At 42.5% G+C, this 19,179-nt stretch overlaps 1 protein-coding gene and 1 long non-coding RNA gene across 2 annotated transcripts in view; one reads left to right on the plus strand and one right to left on the minus strand.

Moving 5' to 3' along the window:
* The window catches only part of tafa3a (TAFA chemokine like family member 3a), a 51,079-nt gene that overhangs the window by 22,071 nt on the left and 9,829 nt on the right, over positions 1 to 19,179 (minus strand). The gene's annotated exons all lie outside the window — the stretch shown is intronic.
* Positions 16,385 to 18,980, plus strand: LOC133162484 (uncharacterized). The gene is made up of 2 exons (XR_009716229.1): positions 16,385 to 16,602; positions 17,238 to 18,980. It is a non-coding gene; the product is annotated as an uncharacterized LOC133162484 (long non-coding RNA).

Below are 19,179 nucleotides of genomic sequence, written 5' to 3' on the forward strand. Positions count from 1 at the left end.
GAGTCAGTGCTTCCATGACACAAGTTGTGGGTACTTGATCGCCTTGGCCGTCCTGCATTCATCCATGTTACTTAGTTTTGATTTGTCCAATCAGATTTTAGCGTCTGTGTGTTGCCATGTCGATGTATTCGGTTTGTGTGCCATAAAAATAATAAAAAAATAAAATAAATATTTCCGTAAAGCCCGATGCTGTTCATTTCGGGCAGATATGACTTCACCCTTATATGTTGTGTATTTATTTGAGGGTTTGATTCATTTCTACGTTATGGTTATTACTCCTTGACAAAAGGCAAAGATTGGGAAATCAAAACTGTCATGTATATTTTTAATTTGAGTCCAAACAAAATTGAATCCATGTTGAAAGAACGTGGTTGTGTTCAGGTGGCCTGACGGAGGAGGCTTATTAGAGAAACCATTCCGCCAGACAGATGAGGCACCGATAGCAGGTGGCTCATCACGAAAAAAGAACTCGACTCATTTAACGATACATTTTCTTCCATCCTGTGAGCAGGTTGTCATCTCCTCAATTAATCATGCCAGTGTTTGATCCAATTACACTTCAACACACAGTCTATATAAAAGTCCCAATGTCATTGCCTTTATGAAAACTCTCAGCCACAATTCGAAGAAAAAGTGCAAACAGTCGTACAGCTTGCTGGATATCGGGCAAGTGTCAAAACAAAGGCTAAACTCCACATCCACCTGACAAGCACATCTTTAAAAGCAACATTATAAATCAGGACAATATAAAGTTGTTTTTTCCTACTTCTATTTATACAATTGAACTTTGACAGGAGTTTCCAAATACAAACATGTAGACCAAAATAGCTTAAGTGCCGTTTTTTGGAAGAATTGTTTTTGATGTCCAACTGCTACTTGTTATGGATAGAGTTGATTGAGTTCACTGCCATTGTACAGCGCTCGTATTGTATTTCGATATGTTTTGCTCGCAAGTCGACGGGGGAGCAGAAAACGGCCTTCCAAAAAATTCTTGCCGCTAAATGGGAGGCAAATAACAGCTGGTGGTTCAGTTAGTCACTACTGCAAGTGGGGCGATGCAGGAAGCAAACAGTGCTCCATTCACGTGATTTGTGTTCATACCGTAAGACAACTTTACAAGCTTTAGCTCAATGATGTGATATGAAGAGTACAAAAAGCACAATTAGTTCCTGCTTTATGACCCGGCCGGAGGTTTTTATGATAGACGCTCTATAATTGTGCTTCCGTTTCACAATCTGTCTTTATTTTCAATTGATGCTTTGTAAATGTGCGCTAACACATTTTCTGTCTTGTAAAAGACAGAAAAGTAAGTCGAGATCATTTGGGTCTGCCTAGTTCTGAGCGAGTGTGCTATTTCTATTTCTTTTATTTAATCCACTTTGTTATTTTGGGATAACAAGCTGGCGCCAAACAGCTTGCTGGAATGTTGTTGTCGGGGGCGTAAAAGCCTGGTGTGGTTTGATCTCGACCTCTTTTTGTTATTAGCGATTCGCACGCTCACTCATTACAAGTCTCGACCTAATGCCGAAGGTGGCAAAAGCACTCTCAATTTGTACACGAGTACGAGTGTAAAAAACAAAATCAAACGCGGGAAAGATATGCCAGCTAGAGCTGACTCCTGCATGCTTTGATGCTATCAAAACATCTCTCCATACTTTTGTGGAGAACTGGTTGTTTCTAGGCCTGGTCTGAATACAATGAAAGGACAGCAGCATGCTCGTGACGCGTCAAATTCACGCGCAGCGGTGTCAGGGAAAGTGTTTGTGAAGTTTGAGGTTGGCTGTGGCCGCAAGGCAAAAAGAAAAGGACCCTTTAGTTTACATCTCATCGAAACGGCGTCGCACCACTTTGCTGCAGAGACGACAGGGAGATGACACGCGGCGACGCCTCGGGCCGAGCCCTTCCTCCGTGCCGCCGATGGAGGAAAGATGCTGATGCTTTTCTTTACAATCTTTGGTAATGAAGGGCCAATATCGCTGCTGCTTTTTAATTGTCCTCATTATTTTGATAATTGAACTTTATTTGAAAGCGCAACTTCCATAGCAAGAAAAAAGGCCGACTGATACTGCTGTGTCTTTTGAGTCACCCTGTTGTTATCAATGTAGTACAACCTTGTTGATTGGGAGAAACAGGAATAGCAAATACTGCCTGACTGTTTGCTGGAAAAGGATCAATAACGCTGAATAGATTCCACCTTGCACACTTGTCAATCAGTCCAAAGTTGAATAGGGTTAATATGAGCTGGCAAGCGTACTTTATTTTCTGCGACACTCAGGTATTGGATTCACTTCGTTGACCTTGAGGTTAACCCTGAATAGCTTATGAAATCAATTTGCCAAGCCTTTTTAAGAGTGTTTGCAATGAGATCGCCTGGCCTGAGGGTTGTGCTGCAGTTGTGTGCTGCAGTTGTGTGTGCAAATAGACATTCAAAACCTCCAATCCATTGAATATTGAACGTCTCGCTACACACCCATGTCAAACACCCACTGGGCACGCTTTGAGTTCCTCAGCGAGGCGCATTGAATTCTTCCGCAGTCATACAGAATCCATAAGAATAAAATAGACATAACTATGACTATTTATAACTGAGGTATTTTGTGTCAACTTTATTAATATAGCGTATTGTACAACAGCTGCAGCTGTAACAAATGGCTTCCACGCAAAGTCAGCAAAAAACGTCAATTGCGACACAATTAAGATACAGTAGCAGAACAATAACAGTCAAAAGCTAAAGTGCGTTATAAATATCATTTATTATTATTATTAAAAGCCAGAGAATAAAAACGAGGTTTAAAAATGGACATATAGATCCACACTGCGTCCTGGACATTTTTATTATTTATTTTTTAACAGCTGCTATGAATAATCAAGTTTGTCACGGATCAATCCATTCTGAGACCAGCCATTAACTGTATTGTTAGAAATAAGAAGTAGGAATGACCTACCGTAATGTTCGGACTATAAGTTGCGGTTCTTTTCATAGTTTGGGTGGGGGGGGCATACATATGGGTTTTTTTTCACTTTTTTGGGCATTTTATGGCTGGTGCGACTTGTAGTCCGAAAATTACGGTAATTAAATCAGTTCCGTCATTAAAACTTGACAGCGTAAGAAAACATAGTCACTTTTCCAGTCGAGAATGGAAAGCTCAAAGGAAATACACAGCCCAGTACAGTGCGGGCATTGCTCATGTTTTGAACGCAGCTTCAGTGTTACAACATGAGGTCTGTCATGTTGCCCCCACCCTCTGCACCTCTTGCAATGATGCATTGGGACAGCTTTCTGATCCATGCTGTGTTGTACCGTGTGTCCGGTGGCGTGGACCATGCTCAGGGGTCAGTCAGTGTGTGACTCAAACGGAGGAAGGGAGATTTAAAAAGAAAAGGAATATGGGGGGGGAGTGATCAGAAAGAGGAGCTTGCCAAGTGTGTCTCCAGCAACACCAAAAAAAAAAAAAAAGAAAAAAAGACCTCTGCCTCCTCACTCCCCCCAGGGGTTTGTCCTTCCAACTGGTCTGAGCCTAATATTTGCTCGTGGAGCTAAATGCGCCGGCTTTTCTGCCCAGCCAGCTTGGAAGTAGCACCGCATCAAGCCAGTTCACCGGGGGAGTGCCGGCGCGCCGACCCTATAACACCTTCCTCCGAGCTGCCTACTTACATCCAGTGCAGTCCCAAATGCAATGGGAGGCGGCAAGTCACATGGCTTTTGAATTTGCCTATTTTTTCAACCAGAAATATTTCTCGCCCTGTTATGTCTTACATTTGTGTTTGTAGTGTCGCAGTCCATCAATGCAATGGAGTGAGATCCAAGACCTCTATAAATAATATTGTCCAACGGATTTTAAAATATTAAAAAGAATACATAAATGTATTAACGCTAACTCATTATAAATGTATTTGAACAGAAAAATAGTATGAATGTTAATATTGTAGCATTTGATGTTAGGACATCTGTGTGCGCAAGTGTTGAGGCTAACACAAGCTTCGGCGTGAATGCGCTTTTCGTGTTGTGCATCTGCGACTGTGGTTTCAAAATCCACCATACAACAAAACCACCAAAAATGAACCATGATATAACCATGCAAGCAATGCTATGTTTTTTGAAATTATGAAATTGAATATTCTTTTTTCACGACAAGACACTTGACTAAGAGACAAGCTCGGATTGATGCATAAATGATGATATTGTTGACGTGGTGTATCACACCAAAAGCTGTTCCAAAGAATCCAAAGTCCCCAGTGTAATGGTAGAGATCCAAAATAACAGCCAAACTACAGTGAAAGTGCATTTTGAGTTTGTACGGAAATGTCACTCAAAAGCCCGCTCTCCTTTTCACACTGCACTTAGCAGCGCACCATTCATTGTGCATGCGGTTGCCGTTGCAGCAGGAGGACGTTTGCCGTGACGCTAAGGTCCCTGGAATTAAAAAGAAAATAGGTTCTCTTCAAGGACAGCACTCCTTTCATGTTAGACAAGCAAATCCAAAAGGAGAGGAGCTGGCTGGGTGACTTACTATATACAGGTAAGGCAGGAGGAAGCCTTAATAGATCTGGGTATGGAGTTTTGGGACAAACAAGAGATGACATACATACAGTGACATGTTTAGTAGCCTGAAATATAACTTCTTGATGGAAACGGAGCTCACAAACCAGAGGAAACACTCCAAGTTAGTCAAGAATGCGTCATTCCTCTTTTGTCTGCTTCATCCTTCTTACAATGATGCTATGAATGTCTGTCGGGAGTCATCTGCCTTTTGCCCAAAGTCAGCTGGAATGAGCTCCAGGGACCCTCCATGCAAGAAGTATTATTATTATTTTTTAATTGATATTTTATTGATTTATTATTCATTTTAATATGAGAGAGAAACGTGGTCCCCATGCCCCCCAGTTCCAAAATCCCATCTACAATAAGCAATATAGAAAATGGATAGATGGATGGACCTGCAAATAAGAGTATTAAGAGTAAGCCTTTGTTTTTCAATTCCTCATTTTCTCTGCATGTCCAACAACTTTGTAATTGCATACCAACTCGCTGCCAAGTCAGCCATATGCCACACCGTTAATTAGGCGGCAAATTACACACGCTATTCCCTCACAAATTGTTTTTTTCTTTTTTTTTCTTTTCCCCAACGAATTCTGTGTATCGCTCCTGCTGGCCTGCGCGATGCTCGTCTGTTCCTCGCTGCTTTCGTCTTTCCTGCTACGGTCCGTCGCATGGAGTAAAAAAAAAAAAATCTCTGTTCCCTTGTCTGCAGCTGTCTTGCAGGATTGCACAGGATTTGGAGGTACAAAAACACGCTCGAGGGGGAAATTCCATCACTTTATGGAAATGGTCGCTCCCCCTGAGCATTCATCTGGGGATTTAGGCGACACGCTTTGCTGATCACGCTGTCATTCCAATCCGGCTGGAAATCACACGTTGCCCAAGCCTTTTTAGGACTGGCTGGGCTGCCTTTTGGGCCTCATATCTGTGTGTGTGTGTCTGTGTGTGCACACGTGTTGCATTTGTGATTGTTGAAATTGTTACACACTACATCCTAGCTATTGTTCCCATTGAAGGAGAGACCACACGGGAAACTACGTACATCAAGAGGGGGAGGACAGCTCAAGCATTACATCATAGACCCATTTTTTGCTTGAAAGGATAGGTCCTCTCATTTCAACCAGCAGGCAACATGGTGAGCTTCTAAGGCTTGCTTCCAATCTCAGCTTTGTCTCTTCTCCCCATGCTGCCATGGCGTTCATCATCCAACATGACAAAAATGCACGAGTAGTTTGTCCGTTTGTACGTGCTCCCCCCAAAGTCAGTAAGCTGCAGTATTATGAATCATTTCCAAATGCATTATGTCAGCCTACATGCGTTAGCGCGCCTTTTGTGTTTATAGCTCCGTTGCTTTATGTTAGCCCATCTGAGCCATTTTGCACCGTTAGCATTAAGCACAGCTATTTGAGCACGCAGGACCAAGGTCGGTGGCCCGTACGTCTTGCACGCCACCGGGCGCCTCAACGCGTATTCCGAGGCGTGAGAAGCATCTGACAACAAACAGAGGCACGAGCCAGCCATAAGCCGTAATAAGATCAAAGTAATGCTAAGTGGATCTTCCAGCTTTATTACTGCGTTTTTATCCCACAATGTGTCTGCTAGAGCGGGAAATGATTGGGCAGCTTTAAAGCAATGGAAGTCAGCGGAGAATAAACAGCGTTTCGCTCGCGTCCTCACGCTGGTGCAATTAAGCTGCCGCTGACTGACGGAGCAGATAAGATGCGTGGAGCTCATCTACGCTGACTGATGGCGGCGGCGGCAAAGAAACTCAAATCAATGCCAGGCCTCCATTCATTTTCTACATTTAATGACTTTAATTAAAACTTCAACGTGTTGCTCCTGGCATGCTGTCGAGATTACAACACAACATTGACATCAACGCTTCGGATAAAACAGTTGCCATAGGCCCACCTGTCTGACGAAAGCAGTGTCTATCTATAAAGTGTGCTGCACATACTACTTATGGTTACATATTTACAATTTACCATACAGTTTCATCTAACCAAATCTGGCGGCCTTTTGCAAAAAGTTTGGAGTAGACTATGAATAAATGCTTCCGCTCATGGAGGTCCCCGAGGGTGCTGAGGTAACCGAAGGTGGGCTGAAAGACAGGGGGCACTGCACTCCCACAAATGCCCACTTTGTTAAATGTATTTAACAATATGAAGTATTGGACACAACTTCAAAGTATTTATTGCTACGGTGGCTTTAACCGTTGTTGTTTTTCAGGACGCTATATTTACATATACGTCAGTATTGCTGTCCAAAGCTACTTGCTTCACTGCTACATAGAACCTGTAATAGTTTGAGCAGTCCATTAAATGTAATATTAGTTCAGTATTGTCAATTATCGCCTTTTTATCGTGAAATAATCAACAGCGCTGACTAGCAGCTCAAAGAGTTCAATACTGCAACATTGCCAAGTGAATCATTCAAGTGTAACTAATTACAGAGCCATATAACTACTGATGGTGTTGCATGTGTGTGTGTGTGTGTTGATTTATATAGCAGCCCCAGCAAATAATTACAGCTAACAACTGGGTTTGAGACGTTAAAATATGCAAAGAGAAACTGTGTGTGGCAGCTTTGCAGCGCACAACACCGCCGGCAGATGTGATTAATGAGTGTGTCACCTGCAAAAGAACGCCAGCTTCTGTTTTCACGACAATGCAGTGACACAAGCTGGGCTGACACCCACGACCACAAGTTTGACTACACAGGCAGTCTGTTTTTTTTTAAACTGTGTTTTATTTCAATTTGTTCTGATCATTTTGGCTCTGCGAAGGGCCAGTGATCATGAATTGTTACCACCAATCAAAGAAAGCAGGAATATGTCATTAAGATTTTCTTGACGGTGTAGTTTATTTCTATTCTGAACGATTATAATGAATAACACACGAGAGCAGAGATGGCAGGAATCACAGGAATCGTGCACTGCGCAAATATGTCAATATAGATTATAGTATTCATTTGTTTTTTTGTATCTATAGTGCAAGATGCTAGTTAGTATGAATACCTGATAAGAAGCTTGGTCATGAGTATTGGAAAAGTGGACAGTGTTCACGCGCGTGATGTTTTTTTTTTACTGTGTGGATTATTTCGATTTCTAATAGTAAAGTTTGTATTCCTATGGAGTTGCTGACTGGACTATTGTTTTGAATGTGTCATTTTATTCCTAGCTTTTGCGTTTGTTTTGGACGAACTCGCGAGAGAAGTACCGTATTTTCAGCCCTATAAGGCGCACCTAAAAACCTAAAATTTTCTCAAAAACCAACAGTGCGCCTTATAGTCCGGTGCGCCTTATATATGGACCAAATTCCTAAATTTAAACTGGCCCAAAGCATTGTGTCATGAAATCAATCATAAGTGGCCCGCTGAAGACTATGAATCATGACTCAAAAAGACTATGGATCATTATTTTATGATTATAAAGTAATTTGTTCCGTCTGAAGTTGAAATAAAAAAGATAAAATGGAGAATGATTTGAATTGACATGATGCATTAATGGTGCGCCTTATAGTCCGGTGCGCCTTATATAAGGATAAAGTTTTAAATTGGGCAATTCATTGAAGGTGCGCCTTATAGTCCGGTGCGCCTTATAGGCCGGAAAATACGGTAACTGCTTTGATTAGAGGAAGTCTATCGCGTGAACGGTAGCACACGTGAAGTATGTGCTTGTGTGAGCATGACGTGGACTTTCTTTTTTTTCACTCTGTTTGCCCAATTCTTCCTATAATGCAAAGTGCTGTTTATTGTGACTGACCAGCCACCAATTGTATTCCTAATAGCACCTACCGCACATGATCCAGCATATTGGATTGTTCTCCTTTACTCTGTGGACTGTGCAAGGTCACCGTTATCATTATTACCCTGCAAAAGATATTTCCTTTGTGCAAATTTAGAGGCATATTCATATGTTTTGATTCCGAGTAGTACAGTGTTGTACAAGGTACTGCGGCGTACTTGCGATATCATCATCTTCCATTATTTGAGTAAAGGGTGCTTTTCGTTCATCTGATCTAGTGCTTTTCTTTTTACACATCTCCTGCCGTGCCTATTTGTTCCAACCTCCGTCGCCCGCCGCTGCCATTTTTAGCAGCTCTGACGACAGTTTACGGTGAGCAGATGTTAAAAACACACACACAATAATCACTCTGTCGCTGCAGCACACTCAGCAACTCCACAACACACACAAAAAGATGCGCACAAACACACACATGGTTTCAGATGTGGCGGAACAAAGTCTTTGCCCGACCCAAATCCAGCACAGACACGAATGCAATAATAACAGCATTTGCATAAAGCGCGTGAGTCGCAATGTCGAAGCCGTCGTCTCAAGTCTTAAATAGGTCAGTTTGAAAGTTCTGAGCGCCACTCAAAATAAGATTGGGAATAAAGTAGATGATGGAAAAGAAGGAGGGTTTTTTTTCCGCTTCTCCAAGGTGGGAATTCTTGTCTGTTTTGTTAGCTTTGAACAAGCCTGCAACACATATGAAGTGCCTCAGCTCTATTCTACTCGCTCAGGACACAATGGGGGTTGTATCCTTGCAACAAATGACCAAGTGCATCTCCATTTCTCATTGCAAGGATTGCTGAGCTCAAGGCAACATGATTGAGCCACTTTTTTCTGAGCAAAGTCTGAAGGCTAGGTACATCTATTTTTATGGTCATGCGTGGCGCCTCCCTGCAGACGGGTGGCTCTGCAAGATGGAGGGCTTCACCGCTGCGGGTGTGACCACAGCCTTTTTCAGCATGGCCGCTCTCACTTTTTCATCACACACACTTGTTCAGCATCATGAATGAGGTGATTCAGGTGGGGTGCTGGCATTGAGTGTACCTGCAAGTGCTCCATAAATGAGTGGCACAGTGAGAAAGTCACCCGGCCGGGGCTGTTGATTTGGCTGCCACCTATCTAACAATATCACAACTGCCTAAAAAAACTCAAAAGTGATTTTTTTTTGGTTCCCAAAAATTGGGCAATGATTTAAGGGTGGGTTTTTTTTTGTGTGTTTACTACATCCTGGGATGCCCAAAAATTAGACAGTGAAGGGTGGCGCCATTGTTTCCTAGCTTTTGTGTGTGTGTGTGTGTGTGTGTGTTTGTCCTGTTATTTTCTAATGGATTTTGGACATTTAAGTAAATATGTCTCAGATGTATTGTGGCTGGGTGTAGCGACAGAGGTTTAAAGAAAATTATTTTACATTATAAACTGTCCAAAGTAAATGCAAAATAAAAATTTGGGGGGATGTGGGGACTGTTCAAGGTTTAAGTGTGTGTGTAGGGGGGCACTTTCTGTAGAAGCCAGCCACATAGCTCTGAAATAGTGCAAGTTTTTACCACGTGCATTATTTACAGCAAAGCAAGGTAGGGTTTTCACATTCAGCAGAAGCAGCTTTGCATGCATTCATAAATAATAAACATGTGAGGTTCAGCGTGAGAGAGTACCAGCGAGGCGGGAGAAAAAAAATAACAACGCACGTACGTACATGTGCGTCATCCAGGAAGAACCCAAATGTCACATGACAAAACGCAGACCTAAAAAAACACAATTTCCGGAGCATTTTCCATGTTGTCTAACGTACAACGGCAAATAGCATACACACACATTGTTGTCTGTTGCCATGCGGTTGACAAATATAGCCGTGGGACACAAACATCAATTCTTAATCTTTATCCGTGAGGGGTACGGGTTTAAGTCATTACGTCTAACAATCTTGCCTTTTCTAGATGAACAAAATTCAGCTCCTTAAGTGCTACTGAGTTTCTTATGAAAAAGGATGACAAGAGTTCTCTATGGGCACCCGGGTTTCAAGGACATACAAGAACCTATGGAACGGGATTAGATGTACACTCACTGACCTCTTGTCCAAGATTTTCAAAAGGTTCGCTTGCCGCAAAGAGAAGAGTTAATGAACGCCCCGAGAGGGCGGCACGCTCGTAATTGGACGTCCAAGTCAGTCTGTGTTTGGATGAGCTCATTGAGACTTAAAAGTTTGCTGATCTTTGAACTTCACCGTGACAGATCCATTGGGTCAAGCACGAAATGATGGTGATTAACCCCCAAAACTCCATGAATGCTTTGTGGAGCGATCCAGAACAAATATCATAGCGCAGCCTAGAGCAAGGGTAGGAAAGTTCGGTCCTAGGGCACTGCTGTCCTGCCTGTTACTTTATGATTATATTCATATTCATTATGAAACCTACGATTATTTGAAGAAACATACGTTGGTGTGATCAAACATATTTTTGCATATTATTTAAATCAATCGTGGGGATTTAAATGAATTTACATTGACCACTCCAAATATTTGACACACTGTGTCTTTAATAGTTTTTAAGATCAAATATGCAGCCGATTAACACTGGCTCCTAACAATTATTCAGAACAAAGAAACCTAAGAAGAGGGTTAAATTGAGGTTAAAAGTCCATTTAGAAAGTGTCATTAGCACACTGCGTGAGGTTTTCCTCTTCCATTTTTGCCAGAAGCGTCTTGGCAGGCTCTCGTGCATTGTAGAAGAAGAAAAAATCGACTTCTCCTCAAACAGAAGCCGCTTTAATTTTTTGACAGGCTGGCTTAATTTCCCTTTCAGACACGCCGTCAAAAGATTTTGTTATGCATCGCTCGTGTGTGTATTTTCAGCAGGGAGTCTTGCATTTGTGCAATTTTGCCTTTTCTGGGTTGGCTCCTGCTTGTTTGTATAAGTGAGCGAATAAATGAGAGGCAGGAGCGGGATGGATAATGAAGGAATAATTGAAACGTGTCCATTTTTTGTAAACCCGTGCATGAATGTCTCAAAAATGAGCTTGAAACGATAAAAAAAAACAAAAAACGAGAGAAAGTTTGAAAAAAAATCAGACCCTGACATGACTTTCATTGATCAACACATAATTGGGTGCATGTTAAAGTCCAAGTGTCACGACTCGTCTCCGGTGGTTCTATTATGTGTATATGTTGTTATGGTTTGTGTTGACGTCGCCCCTCCCTTCCCCTCCTTTGTCTGCTCACAACCAATGTACTAATAATCACAGTCACCTGTCTGTGGTTACCTATGGTGTATTTAAGTCCTGACTCCACTGTCGGATTGTTCGGGTCTCTAGTCTAGTCTCTTCGGCTTTGTCGGTTTCTGTTTGTCTGTCGGTTCCCCCTGTCACTCTGCCGGTTCCTGTTGGTTTGTTCCCCTCGTCCTCCCTTTTCTGCATTTGGTCGCCCTGCTCCATTCCCACACGTGACACCAAGAATCCATCCTGGGAAGAAAACTGCAAACCAGCCCTGGAGAATTAGAGAACCAAAAAAGCCCACAGCCCTTTCATCAACAAAACAAAATTAGGTGGACGTCTGTATTATGTGAAGGTTTGCCTTGCACCACCAAATGATTGTCTGCTCATCGCTCGGAGGAGGAGCAAGAGGAGGAGGAGGATTGATTAATTCATCACTGCGAGTTGTTTTTAATTACACTGTCAGGCGATCTGTTAATGGACAGTGAAATCCATGACATCATTCGATCGCTATGTATACACACTATGTATCAATATAAGTGAGGCTTCCTGCTTGGATGGTGGCGAAGGTGAGTTGGATATACGAAACTCCAAGCAGGCTGCCGGGGCTGGGGGGGTGACACATAATTAAGCCGCTGCCTGCTCATTTATCACCTGGCAACTCTTCTAATCGGACGTCACTTGACACGGCTTTACTAAGGGACTTGAACACATCATGGATGAAAGCAACTATTTGAAGAAAGACTCTGGCGAATGCCCTCAAGGTTATCTCTACTAAGCTCCAAATGCACAACCTGCTGAGAGGTTGCTCTGCTTTGGCAAATGCTGGCCTGGGGACTTTGTTTTCTTCACTGTAGATGTGAGGAGTATATTCGGCTTTTGAAATGCACTCCTACAATAAGAATGATCAAAATGATGCAGTAGAATCCCTTATGGAAATCATGAGGGTTCTATTCTTCAAATCCGATGCTTTCATTTAACCCGCAGATGTCAAACTTAAGGCCCGGGGTCAGATCTATTATTATCATTTTAGTACCATACACTTTGGATTCTCAATCTTGTCGTTCGGAAAAAGATGCTTGGTTCCAAGAGCTGCAATCTACGAAAACCCCTTATGAAACCATCTCTGAGCTCTTGCGGCATTTTCTTTGACCACGTCATCTTTTTATTGCGATCATGCTTTGAGGTCTGAAGCTTATCATCCAGAAAAGGGCCTGAGGAGGTGGGCTTCCTTACATGGTGGGGGGGGGCATGCAACCTTGTCAGCATGGTGAAATAATTGGTGGCGAGCTGAAGGCTCAAAGGGAAAAAAGTGCTTTCATCGCATTCGGGCCGAAGCGAAAGCACAGCAAAATATTATAATGACGTTCTACCTGACGTCAGGTGAACATGGATACGTGCTGTGTCATCAATTTTACCGAGATGTCCAAAGCCACCCTTTTGAGGGTCTTTCGTACTCGCTGAACGTGAACGCCAATAGACATACATACATCCAACTCTGGACCTCATTTTATCTGCAACGTCATTCAGCAACATCCATCATTTTCTTTTGTGAAAAAAACGTATATCTTTTGTTTTTGTTTGGTAGATGTTCATTGCCGGGCCAGGGGGGGGCCGACGGGGTGGGGACGCGGTGACATTTTCAATAAGAAAGATTTATGGATGCCATCTGATGGAAAAATGTGAGGAAGCTGTGCTTGGTGTTGAAAAGGACCGCCGAGTTTAGTTTCCGTTTTTCACATCACTACTGTGGCTAGAAACCCCATAGTATAGTCACAAAAAGGAGTGGAATGGTTAGGAATAATCATTCTGATGTATTTATTTATTTACTCATTTATTTCTTTATAACCAGAAGTATCACAATTAGTGTGAATATATTTCTACATTATTTCTAGCCGTAGGATGAAGTCAAGTTAATTGCTGTCTCTTTTTATAGCGTGTGGGGGGGGGAGTACATTAGAAGCATAAGATGGGCTCATGTCCCAAAAGAATCTGAGCTACCGTGCCAACATTTGGCCTACGATGACCTCCTCTTGACCTAAGCCATGAAATGGCCGAGAGGAGGCAGAGGGAGGCCACGTTGCGCTCATTAAATTTGACCTCGCATCACACCACAGCCAACACCGTCCGAGCACACCCAAGCGGATTTGGACTTATTTCCCGATCCCCTGCTCTATCCCTTTTAACCACACTTAACACTCTTTTCCACTTAGCATCGGGCAGCCTCGTGAGAGCCTGTCGTGCACATATGTTGGCGGTGAGTGTGTGTGGCGATGGTGGGGGCGGGGCTCATTTAGTGTGAGTGGACGAGCAGAGTACGCGGGCTATTAAACACAAAATTGGGAGTCCACTCCGCTTCAGAGTTGCGCGCGCTAATTCCGCCAACCTCTACTCTGCAGAGGCTTTAGCTAAAAGTGCCATCTAGCCACCACTTTGTGTTATTTTTAATGTGAGCCAAGAGACTAAACACGCCACCAGGACAAACCAAAAGCACATGGGGTGGTGCTAAAAAAATGAGCGCTAGGGAAGACAGGAGGATTAATCAATGCAAAGATGGCAAAAGAAGGTTAGGAAACAATGGCTGACGTTTTGATGCAATCACAAAAGTGACTGACATCTTCCATCAAATCTTTTGATGCAATAACACTGAAAATATGACACTTTGCTACTCTGTCTGGTAGTTAGTGGACAGCTGACAAGGGTCTAATTGTGATCATTGAATAAGCCTGCCTTGCCTACCATAATAGTCTCATTTATGCTATTTGTAGCTATAGAAAATAAATCATCCACCAATTAGCACTGCACTGACATCATGCATCAAACACGCCAGGGAAGATGACAGCCGGAAGGAAGTTAATGGAGGCTGTTACCTTAATGATTGACATTTGGATTCCAGGCTGCAAAATGAAGCTGTACCAACGTTTTATTGAAGTCTTCTGATGGATAAAAATAGATCCTTCTATTTATAAACAGGATTAAAACACACAGTGTAAAAACTCTCTCGGTCATCCTGGCATCATTTGCCGTAGCAGAAGATCGATGACTTCTGGTCAACATAAAAGCAACGTTTCTTGATAGATGACAACAATTACCGCATTTTGATGGAACAATTTGCTGTGCTCTTATAATGCCCGTTAATCATATACATAGTTTTATATTACGTGGCCGAAAGCCAAGAGGAAATAGTGCGTCACGGACAGAATGTTGATCATTTCACATTTCAAGAGAACAACAAAGTTAGCCAAGCACCAACCTTAAGCTCACAACTGCTGACTCGACATCATTGGCCAGGCTTTACCTCACACTAAAGCCACACGCTCACAGATGATACGTTGGGTGGATGCACATTTTCTTGTTGAATGATGCAGAATCTTTTTTTTTTTTTTAAATCCTATAAATCTATGAGTTGATGACATCCTTGGCAGGATGGTTGATTCTAATTATATTCGATACCTGAAGCTCTAATTAAAACCAGTCTATGGTGTATGACATGTTAAACCTTAGCAAGACCGATGCAGAATCTTTTTTTTTTTTTTTTTTTAAATCCTATAAATCTATGAGTTGATGACATCCTTGGCAGGATGGTTGATTCTAATTATATTCGATACCTGAAGCTCTAATTAAAACCAGTCTATGGTGTATGACATGTTAAACCTTAGCAAGACCAAAATACTGGAAATGTCTCAAGATAAAAGCTGTGCTGCTGCTGCTGCTGCTGCTAGAATGCCCGACGTACGTATGGAAGTGACCGAAGACTAGCTCGGCATGATAAAATGGTGGTGCTGCAATTTTGACTGACACATGACTGCCGCTTTGCCCCTCCTTTTTGTTCCGCGGCAAGAATTGTGACTGTACAAGATGATGTTTTATTAGCGGCCTGCGTACTAAACGCATTGTGTAAGCTTGTTTAGCATAATCTCACAGGCACAAATATATGCGCCACTAACGGCCGCTCACACGCACACCAACACGCACACGCTGCAAACAGATGGTAAACCTCAAGAAGGCTTCCTCACCAATTAGACTTTTGTCTTTTGTTTAGCAGGACACAGTTTGACATCTTCCCTTTGTCGATGTGTTACTTGATCCGTTTGACGTGTTGTGTCTGGCATACGTGTGAGTGCAGCTCACTAAAAGAAGCCTCTTTTCCAATTCTGTGCTACTGAGAGGTGGCTTCCCACCATGAAGAACAAGTGTGGTGGTGGATCAAATCCATAACGTGGATCTGAATATAAATTGTTGATAATGAGATCCATGGTACTCCAACACACCAATGACTCTAAGGTTCATTTGTCGAGGTCAGGGCACATGATGTTTTTTTGTTGTATGTATGATAATGTTTTGAATTTTATTCAAAATAAAATGTCCGTTTCATTCAAAACAACCAAAATGCATACAATAAAATTCCATTTCAATTTTGACGCAAAAAACGACCTCTTTGAATATGATGCAATGCAGTTTTTATACCACTCGAAACATCTGCATGTACGGCCCACACTGAGCTCATCAAAAGTTCTTTCTGCCCTCCCACTCACTTCATGATGAATATATTGTATTTCATTTTCCTCTTAACCCCAATACATAGACAACAATAAGTGGATTTCTTTTGACAATAGAACAAATGCACAAGTCATGATTGCACAACAACAATATTAACTTGCTGTGATGCTAGTGGAGCGCAATTAAGTAGTGCGCTAATTGAATTTCATACAATCTAAAAAGACTGTTGGCCCAAGGCTGAGCTGCAGTCAAAAAAATGCAATAAAAAGTCTCATGCATATGCAGTGACGTTCTACTTTGGATAGAAAGTGTGCGCACACGTATGTGGGCTGAAAGTGTGTCACTTTTAACACGCAGTCGTCGGATGACGAGGAAGCGGAGGATGACATCTTTCTCACACATCTGCCCCGTTGATTCTTTATCACAGCGACACATGCACGACACAGTCGGCACGGAATCGCGTGTTTAGATGGACCGCGTTGGATTCGGGAGGTGAGGTGCGGACAACTGCACTCATCAAGTCAGCCATCTTAACTTTCAAAATGCTGAATATGGTTAATTCTAAGTGAGTACGCTTTCTTTTTGCTCCGAAGGGTTTATTTACCCTCACAAAAAAAAAAAAATAATCCAGATATTCCTCCGAGTTTGTTTTTGTGAATAACAACGGACTATATATAATATAAAAAAAATAACCCTAACCGAAGATGGCAACTTGTAACGTCAAACAAAATGGGAATTCAGATGAATAAAGTCTCGGAAACGTTTGATTTGGTAACAACCCGCTGGGGGAACTCGGTGACGTTTAATCAAAGGCACCAAAAGAGTGATGGCGGCACATGAGGGATCTATTTGCCATGCCTTTCCTCTTTTTATGGCACTCGTGGCAATCCGGCACTTTGTCTTGCTTCAAGACGGCATTCAAGCAAGCATCCAATCAGCAACCAGCTGAGCACCATTTGCCTCCCGCCGGGCACGCCAAGATGGGCTCGGCAAAGTACGATATTTGACCTGAAACTTTCTCTGATTCTGCCATCTTTATCTGGCATTTTATTTTCCCAAACATGTTTTTCAGGGAGCGCTATTAAAAGGCAACAGCATGCATGCAAATAGTTTCTCATTACAGTAATTAAAGAAGCAACTGGATGCAAATCAGTGGAAGCGCAAATGCAATTTGTGAGGACTAATTTGTCACATTTTCAGCAAACATCAAAGCGGCGTGGAAAACCAGGAGACCATCTTGAAGTCACCACCGCCAATATGTATGGAGAAATGGGAGCCAATGCACCAGGCCAGGCGTCTGCTGGGCCTTTCATGCACTTCCCCTGGATAAGAACAAGGGCGAGCAAGGATGCTGGGAGGTGAAGCAGAGAATGAGGAATTTAAGAGTGCCCAGAAGAAAGTGACGGACGGCAAGGAAGTCGTTGGGGGATGCCAAGGATTAAAAAGAACTCCACCGTGGGTGACCTTTGAATAAACATGATAGTTGTATTTTCAAACGGATAATGGCCAATAGCTGGCTCCTACTTTACTTTAACAAACTCCCATTAAGACCAGACAAGCACCAGTTAAAGCATGTAAATGAAAATCTGTTTTTTTTTTAATCGTTCAGACTAATTTGATGTCTCGTACGTTTGTGTTCTATTTGTCCACCTGCTGATCGCCATTCCTCTTAGGGGAAACCAAAACAACAACGAGCGCTTTGTCCGGGCTTCAGCTGCTTGGCAAAGTCGCTGAGAGCGACTTATGCTCGGCCGCGGTTCACCTCATGACAAAAAATGACGCAAGATTGAGGAAGAGAAAAATATTCTCTTGCCTCTGGCAAGGCTGCTCTGACACTCACCTCTGTCAGATGTGCCTCTGGGGAGGCTCGCCTTACTCTTGCTGGAGGTGCCACTCTAAAAAGTGCCTTGATATCATTCGGCTGGATATCTTCTCTTTTATACAACATTTAATTGTCTAAATTGAACCGTTTATAGTGTGTGTGTGTGTGTGTGTGTGTGTGTGTGTGCGTGTGTGCATGCGCGTGCGCGTGCGCGCACGCGCACGCGCGTGCGTGCGTGTGCGTGCGTGTGCGTGCGTGTGCGTGCGCGTGCGTGTGCGTGCGTGTGCGTGCGTGTGCGTGCGTGTGTGTGCGTGTGTGTGCGCGTGTGTGCGCGTGTGTGCGCGTGTGTGCGTGTGTGTGCAGTACATAAGAAGCATAATTAGAGTAGTGTAAAGATTCCCAAAATGTCACTTAAATAGTGTCATATATACCGTAATTTTCAGACTATAAGACGCGTTTTTTTTCATCGTTTGGGTGGGGGGGCGACTTATACTCAGGAGCAACTTATATACATATATATGTTTTTTTTTCACTTTTTTGGGCATTTTATGGCTGGTGCGACTTATACTCCGGTGCGATTTATAGTCCGAAAATTACGGTACTATATATATATAGACACTTATCCGGTGAAGAAGAAAAAAAAAAAGATACTAAACAAAAAATGCTATCTGGCAAGAATGATTAAAACGATAAGCTCTCTGCTGTCTGTTATCAGTCCAGATATGTCAACTTGTTGTATCAGTTGGACTTTAAAACTTTAAAAGGAAACACTTTGGTAAGATGGCCGTGCGTACATCTGGGAGCTTCTCTTCTGCTTCGATTTCCAGAGATGATGCCAAATTTCTGCCTCTGAGGACACGTCTTCCCGGTCGGTGGTTCAAGGCACACGGATATCTGCTAGATAGATAGTAGCTACCTTTCTTTAAGCATACAAAATGTATTATGAGTCCACAGTATGAGTATTATGAGTAAGAAAAAGCTCATTGGTATCATTGAATTCTTTCATCCACTCTCAAATGGAGGAAACATTTTACTAGGAATCAGGCTGAGCAGAATCAATAATGGAATCATTCAATTTATACTCATCACCATTAAAAAATCATAACAAGACATGAAAGAGGTCCATGGTTGATAAGATCTTTTCTTTTACTCTCATGAAATGTTGTGTTTTATTTGATTGTATTGGTATTTAATTCAGTTTGCCAGTCACTATGCTGCTATGAGCGCAGAAAGGGAAGGAGATATTGGAGACAGATGGGCGCCCATTTTCCATTTCCAGCATGTGGCATGAAAAAGATGGCGCTCGCAGATTTTATTATG

Source organism: Syngnathus typhle, linkage group LG11, assembly GCF_033458585.1.
Source record: "Syngnathus typhle isolate RoL2023-S1 ecotype Sweden linkage group LG11, RoL_Styp_1.0, whole genome shotgun sequence".
NCBI classification, from domain to species: Eukaryota; Metazoa; Chordata; class Actinopteri; order Syngnathiformes; family Syngnathidae; genus Syngnathus; species Syngnathus typhle.